Source organism: Felis catus, chromosome B1, assembly GCF_018350175.1.
Source record: "Felis catus isolate Fca126 chromosome B1, F.catus_Fca126_mat1.0, whole genome shotgun sequence".
In the NCBI taxonomy this organism is placed as follows: domain Eukaryota; kingdom Metazoa; phylum Chordata; class Mammalia; order Carnivora; family Felidae; genus Felis; species Felis catus.
Window position 1 is genome coordinate 150346864 of NC_058371.1, and position 22732 is coordinate 150369595.

At 36.2% G+C, this 22732-nt stretch overlaps 2 long non-coding RNA genes across 3 annotated transcripts in view; one reads left to right on the top strand and one right to left on the bottom strand.

Moving 5' to 3' along the window:
- Positions 1 to 22732, top strand: part of LOC109499136 — a 179596-nt gene that overhangs the window by 131637 nt on the left and 25227 nt on the right. The window lies entirely within an intron of this gene.
- LOC123385052 overlaps positions 20565 to 22732 on the bottom strand; it is a 79532-nt gene continuing 77364 nt past the window's right edge. The window contains exon 3 of the long non-coding RNA XR_006597036.1: positions 20565 to 21340. This is a non-coding gene — a long non-coding RNA (uncharacterized LOC123385052). The remainder of the gene's footprint in view (positions 21341 to 22732) is intronic.

Genomic DNA, 22732 nt, shown 5'->3' on the forward strand with positions numbered 1-22732 from the left:
CTGTGCAGTATTCCCAGCACCATTTGTTGAAGAGACTGTCTTTTCTTCATTGTATATTCTTGCTTTTATTTTTTGTTTTTTTTTAGATTAATTGACCATATAAACGTATATATAAACCATATAAACATATAAACCCAATAAACATGGGTTTATTTCTGGGCTCTCTATTCTGTTCCATTGATCTATGTGTCTATTTTTGTGCCAGTACCATACTGTCTTGTTGTTATAAGAATTCTGTCGCCTATAATCCTTTATTCATGCCGCTCAAATATTGTAATTAATTTTCTTAGGTCTTAGAAAGATCCCGTTTGTAGGTTAGAGAATTATCTAAGGAATATAAGTTGTTCATAAACCATCAGCATGAACAGATTCATCTCCTGTGAAACATAGACTGCCAAGGTTATAATAATTCTTTATCAGTATTTTGGTCAAATCATCACTGAGGTATTTGAATCTCCTTACCACATTCCCATCAAATGATCATCTATTCCAAGTTGTACACCTGCAGCAAGGCAGACTCTATCTCCAAAAGCAGCTCATTCTATCTTTCAATGGTTCTGCCTGTTAAATACTTTTCCTTATGTTGGCTTGCTTGTAGCATCCAGAATTTGGCCTGGAGTCATCCTCTCTTTTGGTATATTTAGAGTAAACAGTGAACAGAACAACTGGACATGAGAGTTGTCCTACTTTTTAAAGATTATTATCCTATTTCATCTATGTTTCTCATTAAAAAAAATTCTCATTTCCTGTAACCACCCTTCCCATGTCTTTTCGTGATCAAAACTGCTTTACATTGTGCCGACCTGATTATGGTCCAGTGTCTCTGGATTCTTTCTAGAGCACTTCACTGAGAATTGAACACAACTCCTGGGAAAGTATGACCAGGTTTGAGCAGAGTAGGGCAATGTTTTCTCCCCTGCTAGTGGCATCTCTTAAATTTCTGCTTGCTATATTCAGTCCCAAATGACAGCATGGATATTCTGTCATTGTGGTTGTGCCGTCTAATATATATCTTCTTTAACTAGCTTTGTGTCACCTATGAGTTTCATAGAAACAACAGAGGTGTATGTGTTGTCACAAATGTAAGAACAATGGACTTTTTTCATGTTAATGATTATAAAATTGATTTGCTGGGTATGGGTCTTTATAGAGAAACTTCTACCATTAGCTGATGATTATGCTTATCAGGTGAAGGATTGAGAACATTAACACTGCATCTCAGCTCCCTCTGGTGTACACAACCATCTTACACATTGTTCAATATGGAGAATCACTGAGTACGGAAATATATATTATTGATACAATATAATGGGATTTGGCTTGCTGTAACTCTCCTTTTAAATATGCTGCTTGCATAGCCATGGATTATGGTACTCCTTTTGAGATTTTAACTATTTGTGATACTCTGAGGCTCTCTTTCTCTTCACTGTGACATTTCGTGATGACTTAGGAAAGTTGTGCTATGATACTGAAGATATTTAGGGAAAAAATCGCATGGAACAAATATAAACATCATGTTCATAGATGTCTAAGCTGGAACTATAAAAAACACTTGCTAACACAGTCTTTATTATAATAAGCAATAATGAAACATCTTGGATTTTATTTTTATAATTCTGTTGAAATTATAAATCCTAACCTGGTACTTATCAGCTATTAAGATTAAGAACCTATTATGAAAGAGTATGTATTAAACTAAAGGAAAAAATCCTATTTATAATAAAAATTACTAATGATAACTATTGAGAGTCTATTATGTTATAGACATCATGTAGTTACATGGGTTAATATGCACTTCATGATAACTTTCTAAGCTAATTCTTATTTAAATTTTTTGAAATGTTTATTTATTTTTGAGAGAGAGAGAGAGAGAGAATATGAGAATGAGCAGGGGAGGGACAGAGAGAGAGGGAGACACAGAATTTGAAGCAGGCTCCAGGCTTGGTGCTGAAAGCACAGAGCCTGACGTGGGGCTCAAACCCAGGAGCCATGAGATCATGACCTGAACTGAAGTCAGACATTCAACGAACTGAGCCACCCAGGTGTCCCTCTAAGCTAATTCTTTTGATTTCCATTCTGTATTTAAGGGGTCAGAAAACTATAGCTTGATATGGTCAGATCTCACATATTTGCCTTATAGGCCGAATATAGCCTTTGTATGGACAGATTTTGTATCCAGTGAGTTAAGAATATTTTTTACATTCTTAAATGGTTGGGGAAAAAACAAAAGAACAATAATACTTCATAACGTGAAAATTATATAAAATTAAAATTTTCACAAAGTCTTTTTGGAACACAGCTGCATTCATTCATTTATCTGTTGTCTATGGCTGCTTTCATGCTGCAGTGGAAAAGTTGAATAGTTGCAGTAGTGATCACATAGTGTATAAGGTTCAAATATTTACTGTCTGGTCCTTTACAGAAAAAGTATGCCACCTCCTGCTATAGATAATAAAAGTGAGGCTTTATATTTTTAAATTATTTCTTTAAGAAACATTAGGTTAATTAAAGTAATAATTTCTCTTTTAATTGATTTCTTTTATATTTCAAGCAATTTTATAACAGAAACTCATATCTATATATAGAGAGAAGATATAGATATATCCTATCTATCTATCTATTTATCTATCGAGAGGAATGGAAGTGAGAACAGAGTTTACTTATTAAATGTTAAATCTTAGGACTGATAAGTGTTATGTGTGTCAGTATGCATTCAAAAAGAAAGAAGCAGCCTCGCATCGGGCTCTGTGCTGATAGCTCAGAGCCTGGAGCCTGCTTAGGATTCTCTGTCTCCATCTCTCTCTACCCCTCCCTCACTTGCGCTCTGTCATCTCAAAAATAAACAAACATTAAAAAAAGTTTTAAAAGAAAGAAGCATATATGTTGACAGAAAAGCAATTGAAGAATGTAGAGAATAAAATGATGATGGAATGGGCAGATGTCAACTTTTAAGTCCTATAACCACTTACTAAGTTTTCATTTTCATGGTTGGTACTCAATGCAGTAGGAAGGCTTTTTGTCCCATTCTGGATTTACATTTTCCCATTTCTGAACCTCATTGATTGAACCTCCATAATATGGCATTGAAAATGTAATTTGAGAAGGAACATACAGAGATGCTTGGAAATGAGTGGTTTCTGTGTTAATGAAATGGTGATCTGAATTAAATAAGATACTGCATATAAGGGCCTGCCAGAAGCTTTAGGAGAAAGTCAATAAACCACAGCCATCATCATTGTTTTAGACAATAGTGGCTAGAGTATGTATAATCATCAAAGTAATCCCAGTGTTAAAGTGTCTAGACTAGACCCAAGCTGGAGTCACTTATGTAAGTAAATGGAAACAACTGAATTTCTATTCTTGGCTCTCCCAGAAAAGGATGGCCTAGGCCACCCAATTAGCACTTCCTTGCTCAGCTCAAGTTATGTAACCTAGCTCTAAGACTTCCCTTTTCTTGATCTAAGGAAAGTAGTCCTGCTTTAACCCAATCAGTAAATTCCCAGTGTAACTTTCTGGTTCTTGCTCAGTTTGATCTATAAAAATCTCTCACCTTAAGCAGCCCTTTTGAGCTCCTATCTACTAGTGATTCACGAACAAAAGCCCATTAGATCAGTAAATTATCTGTGGAAAAATTTCCTTTAACAGCAGAAACCTAGATACTTTGGGGCAGTCTTTCATATCTTCAACATGTTTTATTGCATGTTTCCTTGTGCTAGCTGATGAAGACTCAATATGATTAAAGCAAAGGAGAAATTATTATTTTATTGGAGAATACTGATTAAATATATTTTTCATTTTATAGAGGCTACCAAACAACTAGAAGGTAGATATAAACATGTTTCTTCCTTCTACACTTGGATCTCTGGAGCCAGGAAGTCTTTTTTTTTTTTTTTTTGAATATTTATTTTTGAGACAGAGACAGAGCATGAATGGGGGAGGGTCAGAGAGAGAGGGAGACAGAATCGGAAGCAGGCTCCAGGCTCTGAGCTATCAGCACAGAGCCCGACGCGGGGCTTGAACTCACGAGCCTTGAGATCATGACCTGAGCCGAAGTCCGATGCTCAACCGACTGAGCCACCCAGGCGCCCCTGGAGCCAGGAAGTCTGAAGAACAAGTCCTTTCCCCTTAGTTTGGAATTTATGTAGAAACCAGGAGTTGGAAGGTACACTCCTTATTATCATTGGTCACAATTCCTTTACCTTAGAGATGTGGAAATTGAGACTTATATAGGTAAGATCATCTGCCTAAAGTAGAGGCAAGGCTAGCACCAGGGTCTGGATTCTTCCATTATACCACCATGTATTCTCTTCCAAGATTCAAAAGTTGGAAATTTTACTCCTTATGAAGATTAAATTCTTTATGCTGTTCTTTGGAGTTTTCATCTAAAGATATTTTTTAATTTCCATGTGTAAGTCATTTTAGAAGCTCTAAGCCTCAGCTAGTATGCCTTATAAATTCCTTCACATCATTATGTCTATATCAGAGCTTTTCCTGAGATATAAAATCCTTGATGATAAAGCCTGACTCTGGAGCAGTAATAGGATTTATCTGTACTGGGAAATGCAAACTCAAATGCCAAGAAGTGTCAGACAAGTAATGACTGTTTATAAATTAGTAAAAGTGTAGGAGATGAAAGACAATAGGGAGTAGTAGAGTATGTACTCAACTAGAAAAGAAATACCTAACAAAAGCAGCAGCTGTTGCTCAGCTGATCTGATTGTTACCATGCAGGAATGTCATTACAAATTTGCTAAATCCTCTGATAATTCAAAGAACCTGGAAATCTAGACTTTTAAACCTGGAAATGTTCTGATTTTCTTCTTACTGTGTAGAACAAGCAAAAACAATCTGTGGCTTAGTTTGGACCTTTAGGAAAGATCTTTAGCAATGGAAATCCATAAAATTATCATTACAAAATGAGAGTTTTACATGCAATTTGGTTTATAGGGTTTATAGTTTAATATTTTATGATTTTTCTTTTTCATTCTGGGAACAAGAGCATGCCATGATTAGGCTGTAGGTCCAGTGTGGTTTGTGGGTGAAACATTAGATTGCATCAAATAGCTCTACTTTTGTTTTCTGCTTGAAAAAAACTGACACTTGTTATGGTTATGCTCACTGTGTGAGCCATCCCCTGTTGACTCCTGGACAATCACTATAAATCTCTATTATTCTGTTGTTATTGTCTTGTTATACTAGAGCTGTTAAGGCATCTTCTCAAGGGAAGTGAGCCCAGGTGTGTACATACAGAACAAGAAATGCTCTCCTTTAAACACATAAATAGCTATTTTATTTGGCATGACAGACATAAATGTTAGTGTAGCCAAAGGAATCTTGAACAGTTATTTGCATTGCAAATATTTCAAAAATGGAGCAAAGGTATCGGAGCTCAATCTGCTAGCCATTTGAGTTTTGTTAGATCAGAGAGTAATCCATCTTTTATTTTTTCCCCAGTAATAAGAGTTGAAAGAGTTGAAATGCAGTCCCTTACAATTGGGCTCCAAGGCATAAGAATTTCTCATAAAAAAAGAATGTATTCTTGTACCCCCATGAAATTCAGTTATATAGACCTCTTTTTATGGATACTCTTTCTTTATGGCCTTGTTCAGAGCAAACGTGCAGAGCTAGGTTCTTTTTGTGCTATACATTTCATCGTTTGGTATCAAACTGATGGAATACTGGAACAGTGCTTTCTCGCATTTCTGGGCATGATGACTTGAAGGTCTTGAAAGCAAAGTGATGCTAACTCCCTCAATTGCATGTGTGAATAAAGGCTACCCTTGATTCTGGTTCTTGACAATTAATGAGGTGGCAAAAGTTTATATAAAACACTGAAGTGCTGATATGAGGTCGTATTTTGGAGAAATGAATGGAATTTTGAAAAAGTTTAATAAAAACTGGAAGTTCAGTGTCTTATTTCTATAATTAACAGAGGGCTAAATATATGGTTCCAAAAGTAGAGTAAGAAAGAAAGGAGAGATTTTTAGGTAACTGATTTTCTGTTTATTTTTAAGCTAATATATAAGTTAATGGAATCCTTGGTGAGTGTCTGACTTTTCTTTTTAGCTTGTATTATTTTCTCAATTTAGTAAAACAAAAAAGGAAGTTAAAATTACAAATTTGCTTAAAACTTTTGGGGTGAAGTTATAATAAACTGAGATTCCCTCCATCCACTCCTATACTACTACCTCTAAGCACTTTTACATATATATGAGTAAAAAATATACATCTGAACATGCAAATACTTATTATTCTGTGAAAAATAGGATATTATTTAAATTATTCTGTTATTTAACAATGTAAAATGAACGCTATTCTAAGTCAATATGTGTAGATACATTTCATTAATTATGGCATTTTATTTTAACATAATGGTGGCAAAGTAAGGAACTGTGACGCAGGCAGTTTGGTGACATGTACTGATGTTCATCTTCTCCAAACCCAGTTATAATAAATGATAAAAATGGTAATCCTATGACCTGAAAATCTCTTTTTTAAAAAGTGTTTATTATTTTGAGGGAGAGAGAGAATCCCAAGCAGGCTCTGCTCTGTCAGCACAGAGCCCAATGCTGGTCTCGATCCCATGACCCTAGGATCATGACCTGAGCTGAAATCAAGAGTTGGACGCTTATCCAACTGAGTCACCTCAAAAGTTGGATGCTCGACTGACTGAGCACCCAGGCACCTCAACCTGAAAGACTCTTGATTTCATCTGAGCTGCCAGGACAAAGGAAACTTGGGCCATCTTGCCCATTCCATGAAGAAAAAAGATAATTTTCTGGGAATTTTCTGTACTCATACAGGTTTAGAAAGGGAGGGTGGAGGGGTGCAGAAGCAGATACTTTAGCAAGAATATGGCAGGATAATGTTAGTTATGAGAGTTAAAAAGTCTAAACAGGGTGATGTTAGGGAGAGTGAAAGGGTGTCTTTTTAAATTGCTTGGAAATAGAAAGTCCAGTAGAGAATATCTGATTGGCAAGAAGAAGCCAGACATGGGAATTGCATATTATTCTACGCAAAGGGTAAAGCAAATGAAAATCCTAATATGAAGCAAAAATCCTACATACGTTATTATGATAGTTGTCAAACAATGTATTATTAGAATCATGGCCTATATGGCTCTTCCAAGCAATGCAGTGATTTCATTATGAAATTTAAAAATGTAATTTATTACAAGGATAATTACTTAAAAGCATCCAGAGAAGAGACAATCTGATTATATCTGAAAGAATGACAATTTACATGACAGCTGACTTTTCAATACTAGCAATGGAAGTCAGATGATAGTAGACTGATATAGCCAAAATAGGAAAGAAAATATCTGTTAATCTAGGATTCTATTCTGAACAAAATCTTATTTTTCAGAACAAGAGTGAAATACTTTTTCAGGCAAATGGAAATGGAGACTTTACTAGCAATAGATTTTAACTGAAAGAATTTCTAAAAGATCTCCTTTAAGAAGAAGGAAATGATCATTGTGGAAAAATCTTAAATTCATGACATTCAGTAGATAAAACAATGGCAAACAAGTAGAAAAATCTGAACAATGACTGACTATATAAAACAATAACAATACTGTCTAATTAGTGAGGATAAAAATCTTAAGACAGAAATTAAATCTTATTCACTAATTTCATATAAGCAAGGAAAGAGTGTACTTATTGGAATCAAGCATTCTAAGGTCATTGTATTATTCAGAAGGGAAATCAAGCTAGGACTGGTGAAGTTAAATAAGCATGCCAAAATTTCTGGGGAAATAACTATAAGAATAAAATTATTGAAATTCACTTCAAAATCAGAGAAATACGTGGAGGTGAACTTAAATTAATTTCAACGTTTTTTGTTTTTTGTTTTTTGTTTTTTTTATTTATTTTGGGGACAGAGAGAGACAGAGCATGAACGGGGGAGGGGCAGAGAGAGAGGGAGACACAGAATCTGAAACAGGCTCCAGGCTCCGAGCCATCAGCCCAGAGCCCGATGCGGGGCTCGAACTCCCGGACCGCGAGATCGTGACCTGGCTGAAGTCGGACGCTTAACGGACTGCGCCACCCAGGCACCCCTAAATTAATTTAAAAGAAGAAGGAAAAATAAGCAACTGCAAAAAGGAAGAAAAAGGACAAATGAAAAATAAAAAATAATATGGTAATAATAAATCCAAATTTATAATCAAGATGAATGAGATAAACTTTTCACCTTAAGACTGATACCGCTGAATTAAAAACAAAAATGTAGTTATGTTGTTTATAGTATGTAAATCTAAAGACAATGCTTTGAGAATGAGTCAGAGCCTGTCATTCCATTTTTCAGAATGCTGAGATGTCTGTCCAAGTTACACAGCATTAATGTCAACACTTGATGGTGGCTTACAGGTCTTGCATGATGTAACCTGTTAACCTTGATTTTGTCTTTCCCGGGCTCACTCTGCTCCAACCCCACTGGCCTCTTTGCTGTTTCTGGAACTCACCAGACACGTGCCAGATTTAAAGTTTTTCTCTAGTTGTTCTCTCTGCTTGGAATGTTCTACCCCCAGATGTCTGCTCATCTAACATTCTCATCTTCTTTTGTCTTTTTGACTCAAATTTCACATTCTCAATGAGGCATACTAAATTAATTATTCTTGTAACTGACTTCATTCCCTCCACTTCCTACCTTCTTATCCTGTTGTAATAATTATTGGCACCTATCGACTTTAATATCTGTAAAATTAAACTTTTAAAATTGATTGTTTATTGTTTGTTTGTTTTTCCTCTCAAAGAATATATACTCCAGGGGGAAGGGATTCTTTTTCTGTTTTATTCACAGATACCTAAAATTGTGTCTAGTACATTTTAGGTGCTTGTTAAATTTATGGAAATAACAAATAAATGCTATTTGTACCTCTAGTTTATAGCACAACATCTGACACTAGTGAACACTCAATAAATTATATTTGAATAAAATAATAAATGAATAAGTACAAAGACAATAGGAAAATTTGAATTTGTACAATTTGTTTCATATTATAGAATATGCTGAGGATATGAGTATAGAAGGAAAAGATGGGAAGGAGTCAGGGCAACTGAGCCTTACTCCCTTTTCTGCCACAAGAAATGGCTGGATTGCAGATCCCCAGCTTCCTAGCACTAATGAAGAATTCTCTCATCTTCTCTCTCAGGGATGATCCTTAAAGTAGAGTCTATACTACACAGCTTCAAAATTAATAGGTATATCATAATTAACAGTTTGGAGAACTGTGACCTACCTAATATTGCAAGAACCATCGGTTTTCAAGTCACAACAGGAAAATTTGACATGAAGAATTAGCCTCTCAGTCTGCTTTGCAGACATAGCAGTTGTCTTCTTCCGTGAACTGAATTGTGTCCCTCCTTCACCATCAAATTCATATGTTAAAGCCCTAACTCGCAGTGTGACTGTATTTGGTGATAGAGCCTGTGAAGAAGCGATGAAGATTAAATGAGGTCATAGTGGTGGTGCCCTGATGATATCATTAGTGTCCTTATGCGAAGAGACACCAGAAAGCGCTCTCCCCCTCTCTTTCTCTCTCTCTCTCTGCCGTGTGAGGGCACAGGGAGAGGGCAGTCATCTGCAGGCCAGGAAGAATGTTCTCACCAGGAACCTTAGTCAGCTGGCATCCAAATTTGAGACTTGTCAGCCTTCAGAACTGTGAGAAATAAGTTTCTATTGTTTAAGCCATGCAGCCTGTGGTATTTTGTTACTGTAGCCCAAAGCTTTCTAAGGTAACTTTCTAAGTCTTAATCCCTGGATGTATTAACAAAGAAAATTTTGTAAGAATATACTATCTAGCATATATTTCCAAGTAATTTATGCTAAATTTTGTTTTCATGTTTACATACTCGGTATAGAGATGATTTAAAAAAAAAAGAATTCCTTCTTTTATAATTTAGCAGCATCTCACAAGTCAGAGTTCTCCACTCTACTTATAAAACAAACATATTGTGGACTCATCTGTAGTGATAGAAAATTGAATAAGAAAAATAATGGGGGTAGAAAATTTTATGATTCATAAAGACAGTCAGTGATATAATACCCTAGAGAATGTTGTGGCTAAAATTTTACTAAGAATTTCACCATGTGTAAAGACATTTAAAAAATGCTTTAAATATTTTTAACTCCCTAAGTTTATTCTGTTTCTTAGAACAATCATTTACTTATCAAATAAAATTTATACTTTTCAGACTTTTACACAATTACTACTCTTGGAGAAACTTACTGTATGAGTACATTCTTACAGTCACATTAAATATTTCCAGTTCCTTTTTAAATTTGTTATATTTTTAAATTTTTATTTTTTTTTCAAATTTTACTTAAATTCTAGTTAGTTAAAATATAGTGTAATATTGGTTTCAGGAGTAGAATTTAGTGATTCATCACTTACATAGAACACCCAGCGCCCCACACAACAAATCCCCTCCTTAATTCCCATCACCCATCTAGTTCATCCCCACCCATCTCCCTCTATCAACCCTGAGTTTGTTCTCTATAGTTAAGAGTCTCTTATGGTTTGCTTCTCTCTTTTTTTCCCTTCCCTTTCATCTGTTTTGTTTCTTAATTTCCACATTGGAGTGAAATCATGTGATATTTATCTTTCTCTCACTGACTGATTTTGCTTAGCATAGTACACTCTAGCTTCATCTACATCATTGCAAATGGCAAGATTTCATTCTTTTTGATGGCTGAGTAATATTCCAGTGTGTGTGTGTGTGTGTGTGTGTGTGTGTGTGTGCGCGCGCGCGTGCGCACGCACGCGCTTGCATGCACCTGCATGTGTTTGCGTGTATAGATACATCTTCTTTGTGCATTCATCAGTCAATGGACATTTGGGCCCTTTCCATTTGGGCAATTGTTGATAGTGCTGCTATCAGCATTGGGTGCATGTGCCTCTTCGAATCAGTATTTTTGTATCCTTTGAGTAAGTGCCTAGTAGTGCAATTGCTGGGTCATAGCCTATTGTAGGCTCTGGGTCTGGAGTACTCTCTTGTCCAGCAAGAGAGTGGATGCAAAATTAAAATGCTAGAGAGAGGCTAATGTCCAGGAGGAGACAAGAGCCCCGATTAAGGGTCCTTGCTCCATTTTTATTAGGATCAGAAGGCTTACAAACATGGTGATAGATGTGTGCAAAGAGACAATGAAACTGTGAACATTAACTCATGGGCATGATGGAAAGGGGGTTTTGAAAGTAGGTGGTGTTAGGGGTTTGGGTGAATACAAAACAAAATCCTGGCGCTGGGGAAGGTTGCTATCTCAGGGTCAACAAGGCATCTTTCTTTTGCTAATTAGCTCCACTCTAGGCAACTTTGCCTTGTTGTAGTCTATAGCCCTATTTACCTGTTTACTTAATTTGGCCCTTCCTTCCTGTGAAAGCAGCTTTCTGCTATTGTACTAAGTTGGGGGGCATTTCTTCCCTGAATATCTAATCTTGTTTAACCTAATTTTGGATGCTTCCATCCTGAGATTTCCTATTCCTATACTTTTGTCCTATACTGGGGGCCTTTGCCCTGTTTACCTAATCTTAGATGTGTTCATCCTGTGGCTTTCTATTTCTTTATGCCTTGTTAACCCATCGGTGCAAGCTCAGGGAATTCCTAAACTTATTCCCCATAATAGGGTAGTTCCATTTTTAACTTTTTGAGGAAGCTCCGTACTGTTTTCCACAGTGGCTGTACCAGCTAAATCAATTCTTGATGACACCAGGTACACATCAAGAATACGTGAGAAAAAAGTATGATAAGAAATAGTTTTACAAAGTTATTTACATTTCTGTTAATTCAAAGAAAGAAGAAACAATTTTTGTTGTCCATGATTCTTCAAGCTGTTTTCCACAGGATTTCCTAGGTGCTGCATCAGGCCATGCCAGCCAAATTTTACCTTCAGTTACATATGCTCAAGTGAATCTTTCTTGATCAAATTTTAGGTTTGTTTGCTTTTTTGCACCTATGTTGTAATTAGTCAGTGCTGCACAGAGCGTTGCAGAAGTTTGTGTGTATGCCACATATAGATCAGACTTACCTTGATTACATTGGTGAAGATCATAAAAATTTAAGCTTTTAGTTTTTACTGTCTTTCAGTATTCCTGATATGGACTGAATTGCTCCCCCCCCCATTCACATGTTGAAGTGATTGATAATGCCCAATGTGACTGTATTTGAAGATAAGGCCTATAAAGAGTTGATAAAGGTTAAATGAGGTCATAATGGTAGGGTCCTGATATGATATGATTAGTGTCCTTACGACAAGAGAAACCAGAAGGCTCTTTCTCTTCTCATCGTATGAAGACACAACAAGAAGGCAAGCTGGGAAGAGAACTCTTCCCAGGACAAAATTGGCCAGCACCTGGACTTCTAGTGTCTAGAACTGTGAGAAAATAAATTGCTGTTGTTTAAGTCACACAGTATTGGTATTTTGTTATGGCAGCCTGAGCAGACTAATTCAGTTCTCTTCTCCTTTTTGCCATTTTAAAGGTGAGATACTTTATGTTCTGGGCCATATCATATAGAATAAAACAGACCAGTAAAAACAAGATACAATATACAGATATATGAACAACTCAAGATAAGTTGTTTCCTTTTCAAAACTGAAAAATATAATTAACCCCAGAGTAATATCTGTAAGAAAAAAAAAGAGTCAAAGAAAAGGAAAAGCCATGCTTTCTAAACTGCAGAGACAAAACTAACATTTTTTTCCATAGGTCAAAAAGCTTCCAACAAATGTAATCTATAGTATAAGCAGTCTATTTTTTGCAAATGTGATTTCTCAGCACTATGTATAATTAAAAGCTAATCAGACCACTCAGTGGGAATATAAAACATAAGGGCATATTAAGAGCTTTTGATATATTTAATTCTGACAATATTATATATGAAGGAAATTATTATTCTTGAGGAAAATTTACATGTTTCTTGAGGACATAGAGTAAATAGTGTGTGAGAGTATGATAGTTTTTTGCAGAAATGGCCTCAACAATTCACCTCTCTATGTGTGCTCAGAAGTAGTCCTTCACACTCTTACTCTGGACTTGACAACGTGACTTTCTTTGATCAATAAGATGATATCAGTTGTGATAGAAACTGACTTCAAAAGTACAGCTCACTGGGCTTTTCCTTTCTTGCTCCTCTTGGGACCCCTGTGACTATAGAATGCATATAACCTGGGCAAGCCTGCTAGGTGATGAGCTACAGGAGGCCGAATAATCTCTGTGGTCTTTTCTGACAATAGACCAGTGGCTAGACATGAAATAGTCATCCTACACCATCCTCTTCCAGCTAGGATGGACTAGAACAGAAGTGCACCCAGCTGACCCATAGAATTGTGAGCAATAATAAATGTTTTTTTATTTAAGTCACTAATTTTGGAGATAGATTGTTATGAAGCAAATGCTAATTGATACAAAGAAATAGAAAATGAAATAAAAATAGAACAAAGACCAAGTGAAAACAAAACACCACAAAACAATTGTAAGTATCCATGTACACCTCCTGAATCCAGTGGTGGTCCTATTAATTCATTATATCAGATTTCCAAGATGAAGGACAGAAAAAAGTCTTTAAGTTCTAAATCAGTCTTAACTGAGGGAAAATAGCTGTATGCATTTAAAGGTAATAATACCTATCATTTCTGAAATATCTTCCATGTGTCACTCTGTTTACTTCTTTACATATTTCATATCATTTAGCCTTTGTGAGCGCTTTGCAAGGGAGGTGTTTGTAAAGTCTTTTGACTGATGTAGGATCTGAGGCTCAGGGAAGTTTAGAAACTTGCCCTAGGTCTCCCAACTGCTGAGTAAAGGAGATAAAAGTTTCATTTTGACTGTAGTCTTTTGTGACAACACACTATCTGAAGACCACCAGGTCTGTGAATGGCAAGCAAAGGAATTCAGGAATGATTATATGAACAATATCCATTCTAGGCATCATTAATGCTATGTGTATGACAGCTTTGACAGAGACTTGAAAAAAGTCATCTATTATAAAATGGAAAGTCTATTTTGATGCAAAGGTTTTTCACTGATTTAAGGGAATTTACAAAATTAAGTATCAGAATTGTTTTTCTTATTGGCAACTATTGATCTCTGACTGTGCCAGTGTCTCATTAACACTTTTATTACCTTGTCAATCAAAGCCCCACCTGCACTAACCAGGGACTGAAAGGATTTGCCATTATTGAGACTATCTGGTGCCCAGAAGCAAAGAAATCCTGCTGAAAGTGTAACGATAAATCAGCAGGGATTTAGATAGCATTCTAGATGCAGAAAGCAATTCAGAAGTTTAAAAAAATCAGAGTATTCTAAAATCATTTGAAGACACAGGTTTTTTTTTTTTTTACTTCTTTAAATGTCTAGGATTTTAGTATTAAGAAACCTTATTTCAAGTACAATTGGTTAAAAGCTTGTGTTATTTTAAACGGTTTTGTGAACAATTTTGTTGTACAAGCTTGCTGAATTGCACTGGTCTCAGGACAAAAGTAATATGTAGGCAATAAATGTTTCTTATGTGCATAGCTAATTTTATCATTTCCTCTAATAGTGGTCTATTAGAACAAACGGATTAGCAGTTAATTGGTATCCAACAAAGAACTATTTTAGTCATTATTTGCTTTCTTCCCCCACCTTCATCAGTCATCTTAATCAATACCAACACACAGGTCTAGATTCCAGTGCTTGCCATTACCTTTTAAAAATCCTGCATTTAGAATGTCATTATTTGCTAGGTATTCAACAAATTACACGCAAATTCACTCTTCTGAAGTTTTCCTTACTTGCCTCCTATTCAGCCATCAATAATTTCATGGTGATTACTTTCACAGTACATAGGCATTTTCAAATGTGTAAGCAGCTAATTTTGTTTGGGTCTTACGTCAGCTTAACAAGTATTTATTGAATAGATAACCTGTACAAATTACCAATCTAGGCCCATTAAAGGATATCCAGATGAAGATAAGATGGCCTGTTAAAGTATGTACACAAGCAACCATAATATAAAGCAGATATGCTAAATGTCAGAAGAAAGGTATGCACAAAATGTTTCATGGGATCTAATGGAGTGTTAGGTCCAAGTGCTTGAAGGATCAGGCAAGGTGTCATGGATCTTAATGCATGAGATGGGATTAGTTATGAGGCAACCGTGACAAAAAAATACAAAAGAAGACAGGATGAGAGTATGTTATGTATATGTGTATGTGTGGTGAGGTGAAGTTTAGAAAACAAAGATGAGTCCTGGCACAGTAAAAGAGAACAGTAAAAAAGAACATATTTATGGGAATGCCAGATTCATAGATTTGAGCCTAATTATATGGGCAATGAGAAACAATGATTTTGTATCAGAGAATGGCATAATTGGGAGCTATGTTTTAGGAAAATTAACCTGGCAATGGTATATTACAGCATACCTCAAGTTAAAATAATATATGGAACACTTTTAAACAAACTACTACAGTTCTCTTGGATCCCTAGTGTGCACATTATTTTGGATACTACATAAATATGTATACCTGTAAATCAAATATAAATCCTTATGATTATAGATCTTATGACAATTCTAAAACCCAAATAAATTTAAAATTAAATGCCAACTGTATAAGAAAACTAAGATAATTCAAATTAATAATGTTAGACTCTAGACCAAGATATGACATAGGAGGCTCTTGAATTTCCCTCTTCCCGTGGACACACTGAATATACAGCTACCTATGGCGTCCCTTCTGAAATCTAGAAATTAGCTGAGTCCTACACATTAGGTGAAAGAGAAAGCACCCACATTGAAACAAGTAGGAAAGTGCTGAGACATACTCCTACCATAAAGCCCACCCTGGTACAGTGCCATGTAATTGGGAGGGAATCTCCAACTCCCAGCTTCTTTTTGAGAAACAGAGTTTGACCTGCACATTCGGCACCTGAACTATTAAGGCTCCCACCTAAAGAATGGGACCCCAAAACATCTACCTCTGAAAGCCAATGAAGCCAATATCTGCAAGACCCACAGGACCATAGAAAACAAACAAACAAACAAAAAAAGTAGTTCTTAGTGGATGCACTAGCACTCACCATGGCTATTCCTACCAAGGCTCAGCACTGAAGGAAGAGACAGGAGCACTCATCTCCCAGTCTTTCTTTGGAAGAGATTATACTGTATATTTTACAAACTGCTGCCTAAGAGTCTGATTTCTGATCAGCCAGCATCTAGGTGCTGACCATAATCCTCCACTCTGGGACACTGATGGGTCTTGGCACCCTCTCAACTACTAGGAATCATGAAGAACAAAGATGGTGACTTGAATAATCATAAAAGTTTGAGAAGTAACCAGTAGCTCAGAACAGGATTATTTACAGAGTTCATATCTTGTATGAGACCAATCTATCAAGATTGGGACTATTTTATCTAAAGCACAGAAATCCACACAAAGAATAAAGGAAAATGAAGAACTAGAAATATGTTCCAAAAAATAATAAAATAAATCTCCCAGAACCAATCTTAATGAAGTTGAGATAAGAGACTTACCCAATAGAAAGTTCAAAATAATAGCTATAAAGATGCTCACAGAGGTCAGGAAGGCAGTGCATGAACCAATTAAGAACTTCAACAAAGATAGAAAAAAACAACAGAAATCCTAGAGCTGAAGAATACAGTAATTGACTTGAAAAATTAATAGAGGTTTCAATAACAGACTAGATCAAGTAGAATTAAGGATTAGTGAACCCAAAGACAAGGCAGTAGAAGCCATTCAATCAGAGGAACAAAAAGAAAAAAGAGTGAAAAAGAACAAAGGAAGCTTAGGGGACTTCTTTTGCTCCCCTGCCACCACTGTCATGGTTGGCTTATTCCTTGTGACGTGTATGGTTGGATTGCCTGGAGCCTTAGTGCCATTCTGTGGGGCAAGGGGTTATACTTCTTAAGAAATTTCTAAAGAGTAGAATGCAGCCCAAATATGTAAGGGGTTAGGTTCTGATGGGGAAACTTTAAACAGTGGAAAACAAGAGATGGGCAGGACCTGTGAAGATTTATACTTGCTTTTGTTTCTCTTCTACTGGAATGTTCCAAGGCACATTTTTTTTTCTTACAACTTCCAGAGATACTCTGCATGGTTGTGCAGATGCTTCTGCTGAATGATCAGATGTGTCTAGTCATGGCTCATCAGGAAGCAGTGGCTGGCCCAATAACGTATCACTTTCCATTGCTTGCCATTCTTCATGCCTAACTCCACTTTACCTCACTCTCACTGCCCTGGATTGCTCCCACCCCAAATAATTAATTATTTTTACTTAATCCTTGCTTCAATTTCTATTTTCTAGTAACTTTTGAGCTAAGAAATATTTAGAACTTTTAGCTTTCAGTCTCTCTTTTCCTCAGAATTATGTCCCATGGGTTATACTTTATTGATTTGTAGGCATTTTGATGTCAAAAAGTAGCAAAAATTAGAGTAGATAAACACATTTGCTTAGTAATATACACCTTATCTAACTTACAAATAGATAAAATTACTCAAATATCTAAAGCTAAATTTTAGTAGTTGTATTTCTAATAAATTTAAAAGTTTTCATTCTTACTTCATATTAATATTTAAATAATTTTTAAAAATCTAGGTAAATTGATTTTGAGTACATTGAGACTCCCATCATTTACTAAGAAATATTGCAAGTAGTTCTTCAGTTTTATGATATTATTAAAAAGAAAAGAATCTTGGGGACAAAGACGTGGATATGAATTCCAATTCTATAGTTTTCTAATTATTTTTAAAGTTTATTAATTTTTTTGAAAGAAGGAGAGAGGGAAAGCACATGAGTAGGGGAGACCCAGAGAGAGAGAGGGAGAGAGGGAATCCCATGAAGGCTTTGCACTGTCAGCGCAGAACCTCACAAACTGAGACCATGACCTGAGCCAAAAATTGAGTCAACTGAACCACCCAGGCTCCCCTCATTTTCTTATTATATGACATTGATTTTCAGGTTTTTTTTTTCTGTGTATATCCCCTATTTAAATGTGTGGTAGAATATTATGGATCCATTGTGTATAACATCACTGTACAAATAGCTTTATTTATAGAATTTACAGTCCTCTAAGCGTCCCAGGTTTATAGTCTTCTCTCACCCCTGGTTTGTCACATGTTCTCTCTTCTTTTAATCAGAAACCCCTTCCTCCTCTTCACCTACCTAAGGTTCAGAGTTAGATTACAATATGAACATTTGGCCATAAGATCCAAATACTATGTTGATTTTGAGTCACCTGGGGTAAGTCACTGAGCTATTTGCGTATCTATTTCCTCAAGTATAAAATGCAAATGGAAACATTTGCTCTCTCCTTATTCCATAATGATCTTTGAAAGAATGAAACAATCACCAAAAGAACCATTTTTCAAGCACAAGGGATGGGGTACACCATTAATAAAATCGCCATTATTTTTCCATTTATTTTGTAATATTAAGAAAACAACAAAAATAAAGAAAAGAATGCAATTACCTGACAAACAAGATGTCCAAGGAGTGAGATGACAAAGCTGTAAAAAATTAGGGGCACTGTTTATCCTTAATGTAAGGAAATGTCCATTTGTTTATCTCTTTTTACTAAATTACGTGACTGATTCTAATTGAAAGATGATCACCCATACGGTACAGGGAAAAATTTATTCAACACAATTTTGGCCCCCAGAGGCAAATTAACATATGGATATAATTTAATATTTTATCTGCAGTGGATATTTTAAAATACAGACATGTTTTTATTGACTGAGTACTTTTTACATGAAGATTTTTAATATTTTTAAAAATACATTGCTGTAAGAATGAAGGAGCTGGAATTTGAAATTTAGCAAATGACTGAATTACCAGTCTTTGTTACATTTTAACCTAAGTTACCAAATGTTTTTATGCTTTTATTTTTATAAATGTTCTCTCATGTCATTTCTTTCCCCCCCTTCTCCTCCCCCCTGCCCCCCAAAGAAGTGTTTTGGGGTCAGGTAATTTATGCCCAAACATGTATTTAAAATAGAAAGTACATGGCAAACTTTTCAATTATCCACCTACCAGGAGGTAATTTAGTAGTAATTAAGAGCAGAGACCATGGAGGCAGGCTGACCAGAGTATAAATCTCAGCACCACTCCTTAGCCATGGCACTGACATAGTTGCTTAGCCTCTTTATAACTAAGGATGTCTCATTTGTAAGAGAAGGATAATGATAATTTCTGTGTAACAAAACTATTTTGAGGATTGATTTAGTTTCAAGTGTGTAGAGGGTTTAGCACAATGCTAGGCACTAGTACAGAGCCATATTGCATCCTGAGGCAAAAAGAAAAATCAGTTAAACTGTCTTTAATTAAGGACACTAAAGAGCTTGTCTTTAATTAAAATGTTAATTTTTGTACATCATGGGACTTTTGCATTTTTGATTTTTTGAAGTATCACATCAAAATATTATCAATCTTATTTATATAGTTTTTTGGCACCCCTTAAATTTTGTGCCCAAAGCAAGAGCCTCACTCACTTCACCCTAGTCCCTGCCTGGTCGGCACATAGTAAGCACTCAATAAATATTAGAAAATGTTGACATTGGGTCAAACAGACATAGGTTGCTTACTTCACATATGGGTTATGAGTCAGATTATAGGGTGTTTGTGACAGGTAATAAGGGGGCTCTTACCTGCTTTAAGGATTCACAGAGGGTCTCCCAGAAAAAGTAAAATATTAGTCAAGACCTCAAAGATACATAGACTTATATGAAGAAGCAAGAAAGGTGAGGAGAGAGTAGTATATGGAGGTGATAAATGAGAGAAAAATCTAGGGCATAAGAAGCTGACATAGTCTAGTATGGTTGTGGTGCAGAAGTCAAAGGAACTTGACTATAGAATTAGGAAAGTATTTAGGGCCAGACTAATTTATAAATAGTATGTAGACTCAAGAGTGGCTTTAAGGGTATGAAACCTGTGCAGTTACACAGGATTCTGTTTAGAAGAATCCCATGCTTGTTTTCATGCTCTGTTATCACCATCTCAAAATTCTTTTTGAACAAGGGGGCCCACATTCTCACTTTGTCCTGGGACATGCAAATTATATAACTGGTCTTAGGTAAACTTAACTATCAGTGTCTTTCAAGTAAAGTGACAAGAACAGATGAAAGTTTAGAAAGATCACTTTTGCTACTATTTGGTGTGGGCCAACAAACACTGAATGCAACATTGTCATTTGGAGACAGTTGCACTCTCCTAGGAGAGAAATACTGTGGCTAAATGTGGGAGAGTGGCCAAAGGAATGGAGAATGTAGAAGGCTATTCAAGATAATTAGAGAAAAGATCTCCAGAATATAGTTGAGATTAAAAAAATAAATACCTGGGGTGCCTGGGTGGTGGTTGAGTGTCTGACTTTGGCTCAGGTCGTGATCTCTTGGTTTGGGAGTTCGCACCCTGACAGCTTGCTGCTGTCAGTGTGGAACCTGCCTGGGCTCCTCTGTCCCCCTCTTTCTCTGCTCCTTCCTCCTCTCTCTCTCTCTCTCTCCCTCTCAAAAACAAAAAAATAAACATTAAAAAAACAAAGTGTTACATTTTGTGTAAGGGAATTATATTCTTTTAAAAATATTTGCATAAACAAATACTGGAAAAATATATAAGAAACTAATAAACATGGTTAACCAAGTTTGGAGTAGTAGTTGAACAGAAGGAATGGGGCATAGGTGGGAGGGAACTTCTGGGTGGATGTTTATAGTTTTTTATTTTGTTTTGTAATATTTTGATTTTTGAAACATGTGAATGCTTTTAAGTGTCAAAATGTCACATACAAAATAAAAAGAAAGGCATACATACAAAAGAGATATTGACAAAGCACAATGTATGGAACCAGTAGTTGTGTGTGAGGGTGGTAAGGAACAGGGAGAAGTAAACAGTGACTAACTGTAGTAGTCCTCATGGTTGAGTCCCTACAGTTATTTTCCACTACAAATGACTAGATCAAACCAATGGTCATAATCTCTTCTCCTTTCCAGTGATTTGTTTAGGAATGGATTTATGACCCAATTTTGGCAAACATGATCCACAAGAACATAGGCCTGGGAATGGTATTAGTTTCCTAAATCTGCTGTAACAAATTACCGCAACGTGAGCAGCTTAAAACAACAAAACTGATTTAATCACCGTTCCGTAGGCTAGAAGTATGAACTCAAGGTGTCCACAGGGTGGAAGCTCTGAGGGAAAATCTGTTGCATGCCTCTCTCCCAGCTTCTTGTGGTTGCCCACAATCCTTGGCATTCCTTGGCTTGCAGCTGGATCCCTCCAATCTTTGTCTCTGTCTTCACTTGACCTTCTCTCTTTTGTACCTCCTCTGTTCCTCAGTGTTCACACGATGTTCTTTTATAAATTAAAAAAAAAATGTTTATTTATTTTTGAGAGAGGGAGAGCAGAGAGGGGCAGAGAGAGAGAGAGAGAGAGAGAGAGAGAGAGGGAGACAGAGAATCCCATGCAGGCTTTTGCTGTCAGTACAGAGCACTGCACAGGGCTCGAACCTACAAACCATGAGATCATAACCTGAGCTGAAACCAAGAGTTAGACCCTTAACCAACTGAGCTACTCAGGTACCTCCACATGATGTTCTTATGAAGACACTAGTCATCCTAGTTTGGTGACTCACTGTCTTCAGTTAAAGACAATAAAGGGCTTATCTTTAATTAAAACATTGATGTTTTTTTCTTCATGGATTGACATGGCATCACCCTAACTAATTATATTTGCAAAGACCTTATTTCTAAATAAGGTTCCAGTCATAGGTATCTTTTTGTGGGATAAAATTCAACCCATTATGGAGGTCTTTTGGAAAATTCTCATTCCTAAGTAGGAGATGGAGGAAGATACCATCACTTTTTCTTTTCAGGATGTTGTTATGTCTGGAAGTGATGTCTGAACCTGTCACCACCACCTTTCTTTCACCCTGGGGATGAAGCCAACATTCAAAGAAAGTTCCACCAAAACTATAGAGGGGCTAGTGGTAAGGAGAGGTGTTATGTGAGAAACATTTTTTTTATTGTCTAAGCCATTCTTAGCCAGGATTTTTATTATTTTCAACCAATAGCATGTTGAGTGACATAATGACACTCAGATTCCTTAATAGTCGACCAGATGTGTGGCGATACTCTGGAAGTACTAAAGCAAAAATGGTTCTGGGGTAAAAGATGGCACAACTATGTATGTATGTATGTACATATGTATATATGTATGTATATATCAAGAGAAAATGATACCTTCTGGAATAATGTTACTTTTTCTCATAGAAATATGTGATCAAATGACTTTAATATCTTATAAATTATCTATTTGTTTGTTTGTTTGTTTATTTATTTATTTATTTATTTATTTATTTTAATGTCCATCTATCCTCGAGAGAGAGAGAGGCAGAGTGCGAGCGGGGGAGGGGCAGAGAGAGGGAGACACAGAATATGAAGTAGGTTTCAGGCTCTGAGATGTTAGCACAGAGCCCAAAGCGGGGCTTGAACCCATGAACCATGAGATCATGACCTGAGCCGAAGTCAGACGCCCAACCGACTGAGCCACCCAGGTGCCCTGTAAGTTATTTTAATTAAGGGTTTCTCTACAGGACATTCTCACCCACAGCCAACTTCAGGTTAATTTGTGATTCTACAATGACACTTGTGGAGTTTGACCAACATGGAGTTGTGTTGTCATTAAAACTTCCACAGAAGATACTGTAACTGTATGAGATTTGTAGTGCAAGCACTTTGCCATATG